The sequence below is a fragment of the Anopheles moucheti genome, assembly GCF_943734755.1.
Source record: "Anopheles moucheti chromosome X unlocalized genomic scaffold, idAnoMoucSN_F20_07 X_unloc_5, whole genome shotgun sequence".
NCBI classification, from domain to species: domain Eukaryota; kingdom Metazoa; phylum Arthropoda; class Insecta; order Diptera; family Culicidae; genus Anopheles; species Anopheles moucheti.
The window spans coordinates 167,501-172,500 of NW_026453559.1; positions in this window are offsets into that span (position 1 = coordinate 167,501).

The window sequence follows — 5,000 nt, forward strand, 5'->3', positions numbered from 1 at the left end:
GTGTTTAAATATGTTCTAGTGGGTCTTTACCTTCGCCCATGTGTCACACACTTTACGCGTTCGATGGCTGCCATTGGGAGTGTGCGCACAGGTACGAAGGCCACTGGCCTACGGTCGCGCACGCTCAATATCGTAGTATAGACACACCTCTCTCGCGGGTCTAATTGGCGTGCGCGGCCCCCAAAAGGTAACATAGCAGTTTGTTCTGCTGATACCGTGTTTCTCTATCTCTCTAACCAACTCACACAACAACATATATGTATTGATCGGTAATGATCCTTCCGCAGGTTCACCTACGGAAACCTTGTTACGACTTTTACTTCCTCTAAATCATCAAGTTCGGTCAACTTCGGCCATGCCAGCTGCAGCTCACGAAGGAACCGCGGAAGGTGTGCCTCCAGAGACCTCACTAAATAATCCATCGGTAGTAGCGACGGGCGGTGTGTACAAAGGGCAGGGACGTAATCAGCGCTAGCTAATGACTAGCACTTACTAGAAATTCCAGGTTCATGGGGACCGTTGCAGTCCCCAATCCCAACTAAATGAGCATTTGGGTGATTTCCCGTTCCTCTCGGAATGGGGGCGCCAATTGGCGAGAACACGCTGCTGCTCACATTGTAGCACGCGTGCAGCCCAGAACATCTAAGGGCATCACGGACCTGTTATCGCTCATTCTCACCTTGCTAAACACAAGTTGTCCCGCTAAGCAGGGCAAACGTGGCCGACGACCGCCCGTGAAGGGGCCGCCGGCCTTGACGTCAGGTGCGCCCGGAGGTGCACTGCTGACAGCGTTCTAGTTAGCTTGTTTGAGTCGCGTTCGTTATCGGAATTAACCAGACAAATCACTCCACGAACTAAGAACGGCCATGCACCACTACCCTTAAATTTGAGAAAGAGCTCTCAATCTGTCTTACCTCGATAAGTTCGGACCTGGTAAATTTTCCCGTGTTGAGTCAAATTAAGCCGCAAGCTCCACTTCGTTTTTTTTTTTTAAACAATTGCAGGTTTTATTGTTCATAAACATTATGTTCTAAAAACAATAGCGTAAACCCACGCTCTTGACGAACGACGTCGCCCGCCAGGGATTTGTCGTGCGTCATTATGAACCCTTTCGGATGTCCCTACCCAATCTCTTTATTAAATTGCTCTTTCCTTTACCCGCATATTGAAAGCGTACGCTAACTGAGTCCGCATGACTCGCTCGTATTTTAACACTTTAGGCTCTCAAGCTAGCTCGCAATCTAGCGATCGGACCATTCCGCCTCGCTGGCGGAAGCCTCCTCCGCAGCTGTCCATCGCCGACCTGCAGCTCGACGTCTTCTTTCATTCTCTCGTCTATTCCGCCGAGACCGGATTAGATCCGCCTCCGTAGGCGCGGTCCGACGACGGCGCGTTGTCGAAGGGCCCTCCCGTTGGACCCGCGCTCTCCACATTCGCTGCATAAACAGTCGCCTCTCATGGCGAACTCTGATCGTCTCAGGGGAAGGTGGTTCTCCCCTACTTCTTCGGGGAATTGGAGGAGGAGCTAGGCCTGCTCGCTCCGCCTCTACTGCCGCCCGCAGTACCTCGTCATCCCGAGCGGCCAGTGCTGCTGCGACGTCCGCAGCCAGTCGCACACGCGCCCGATCCTCCGCCCTGCCGCGAAGCCGTCTGTTGCGGGCAGACCGTTGACGCGCTGCTCGCGTTTCATTTACCCGTCTCGTGATGTCTTCTACGAAGACGTCTTCCACTTCCTCGCCGAAGAGTGCGGCCACACTTTCGAGGACCACTTCCTCGTCCTCGGCGAAAGCCGCTTCCGCTCGACCGCTGGCGAGGGCCTCCTCATCGCGCCACAGCTGTTGCAGCACGGTGGTGATGTTTTTCGCTGCCCTTTGAATGCGGTCCCACCACTCCGCACTCTCCAGCAGCTTCTCGGCCATGTTGCTGAGCTGGACCGATTCGGATGTCCCCCAGCCCAACAGCTCACGTCGGATCTCCTCGAACACGGGGCACTCGAACAAGACGTGGGCCACCGACTCGACCGACCCCACGCACCGTGGACACTCCGGAGACGAAGCGAAGCCGCAGACGTGCAGGTACTCCCGGAAGAATCCGTGTCCGGAGAGCACCTGCGAAAGGTGGAAGTCCACCTTCCCGTGCTTACGTCCCGTCCACCGGTGCAGGTCGGGAATCAGGCTGTGTGCCCACGTCTGATAGCGGCTGGCCGATGGTGTTGCCGCCGCACGGTCCCACGCGTTCTGCCACTCTATCATCGTGGCCGCTCGCTCCATTGCTCGAGCCTCCTTCCTGCTGATGCCAGGTTCAGCCGACAGCCTGCTGTGGCACCTTGCGTCCTCTTGGATAATTAGACGGTAAGGTACAAGACCGGCCATCACCACCGACACCTCATAGGACACCGAGCGGAACGAGCTCGACACCCCGCGTGCCAGCGGCTTCTGCACCTGGGCCAGTCGTCTGCGGCACCACTGCATATCGGTCGCCTTAGCCCAGATGGGCGAGGCGTACCGAATGACAGACTCCGCAACTCCTGCCAGCAATCGCCGCTTGGCCACCTGCGGGCCGCTGTGGTTTCGCATCACCGAGGTGACCGCCGCCACCGCACGGAGGGCCTTGTCCGCGGCCGCTTCCACGTGCGGTTTCCACGATAGCTTCTCATGAAGCTGGACCCCCAGATAGCGCATCGATCTCCCAGTGGTGCAGGTCACTTCACCGACGCGTACCGGAACCTCCAGTCGTCCTCGTCTCAGACTCGAAATGAGCACCGCCTCGGTCTTGTGGGGGGCGAGACTGAGATGACGTGCCTCAAGCCACCCCATCACCGCCTCAATCGCTGTCTCGGCAACCGTCGCCGACTCCTCCGGTGTGCGGCCCTCGGCCAGGATGGCGATGTCGTCAGCAAAACCGACGATGGTGGCCCCTTCAGGGAGCTGGATTCGCAGAACGCCGTCGTACATGACGTTCCACAGAGTCGGGCCAAGGATTGACCCCTGTGGAACGCCTGCCGTTACCCGACGTGACACCGGGCCGTCATGGGTGTCGTACACCAGCTCCCTGTCAGTAAAGTAGTCGCGGAGAAGGAGTTGCAGCTGCGCTGGGACCCCTTTCTCGCGCAGGGCCATCGCTATCGCCTGCCAGCTGGCAGTGTTGAAGGCGTTCTTAACATCCAACGCCACAACCAGCAGGCAGCGCCTGTCTCGCTGGTTCGTCCTGCCGAAGGACATCGCGCGCTCGCCTGCCTCCACCACCAGCTGGATCGCCTGCAGGGTGCTTCGCTGTCTCCGGAATCCGAACTGGTTCTCCGCTAGCTGAGGCGACTCCGGATCCTCGAGGTGCTCATTAAGCCTGTCGAGTGCCGTCCGCTCGAACACCTTCGCTGGGTTGTCTATCAGGCAGATCGGGCGACAGGACGACGCTTCGCCCGGTGGCTTACCTGGTTTAGGCAACAGCACCAGCTTTTGCCTCTTCCACTCGCGTGGAATGACGCCCGTGTCCAGGCAGCTCTGGAAGACCCCGACGAAGGACTCTGGATGCTTGCGGATGGCAACCGTCACCGCAGCATTTGGCACTCCATCCAGGCCAGGCGCTTTCCGCGGATGCAGCTCGCTCGCTATCGCCTGGAGCTCCGCGCAGCTGATCGGACGGACCGGAGTGTCCCCTTCCGAAGGTGCGACGTCCGGCCACTCGACCGGGGGATGCTCCGGAAACAGCTCCTCGACGATCCGCTGCAGCACCGCCGGGTCACGTTCACGCGCCGTCCAGCTGCCCCGAAACCGCAGAAGGACCTGCCGGAACCACTGTCCCGTCTCGTCCGCGGCTAGGGCCTGCAGCCACTCATCGAACTGGCGCTGCTTGCTGGCCTTAATTGCCGTCCTTAAGGCAGCACGCGCCTCCTGGTGCTCCTGCGATGCCAACTCGACAGATGTCTCGTCCAAGGCCGTGCTCTGCCTTTCCCGGGCCAACCGGCAGCGCTCGGTCAGCTCCTCAATGGCCGGAGTCCACCAGTACACATTCGCGCTCTTTCTCTGCTGAGAGTGGCCGATCCTTGCCATGGTGGCATCGCAGGCCTCTGCGAGCACCATCCCCAGGCTTGCCGCATCGGTCACCCGATCGGCAAAACGGGTCGCCTCGAGTGCCATTTCGAAAGTACGGGGGCAAAACTGGCGAGTTCGCCAGCGAACACCCGCCTCCCGTACTCCGACGCCTTCCAGCCGCTGGATGCCCCGTCCGGGCCGCTGGCCAGCACGAGGCTGTTGCCCGACCGCAAACCGGATATAGCGGTGGTCGCTATAAGAGTAGCGGTCTAGCGTCCTCCAGGAGCTGATGACCTCCGCTACTCCATCCGGTCGGCAGAGCGATGGACTCGCGAAGGCGACGTCCACCCTGCTGGGCCGGGCCACACCGTTTCCCAGGAAAGTCGGCTCCGTTCCGCGGTTGAGCACCTCCAACCCGATGCTCGTTGCCGTCTGGAGGAGCGCCTCACCCTTAAGGTTGGCACGCTCGCTCCCCCAGGCCCCGTGCCACGCATTGAAGTCACCGGCCAGGACGACGTGGGGGTGACCTCTCGCCAGAACCTCCAGCCGGTCCATCTGCCGCTCGAAGTCCGGGAGCCCGACAGATGGCGGAATGTAGCAGCAGATAAAGACTATACCTGCTACATCTGCTGCCACTATGCCTGGATGCTGTACACTCCTCACCCGCTGGATGGGAAACCGTTGGCCGCTGGTGACAATCGCGGCCTTGAGTTGCTCATCAGACGCCCAATTGCCGTTGTTGGCCGGCACTGCGTATAGCTCCGTCACGAGCATAACGTCTGCTCCTTCCTCCCTCATACGCTGGAGCGCAAGATCTTGGGCGCTCCTGCTCTTGCCGATGTTGATTTGGAGCACCTCAATCATCGTCGGTCCGTATTTTTGCACAGGGCGGAGGCAATCGGGTGCGGGCCGCCACACTTTAGACATCGGACTTGGCCGATACAAGTAACCGCCTTGTGGCCTTCCGCG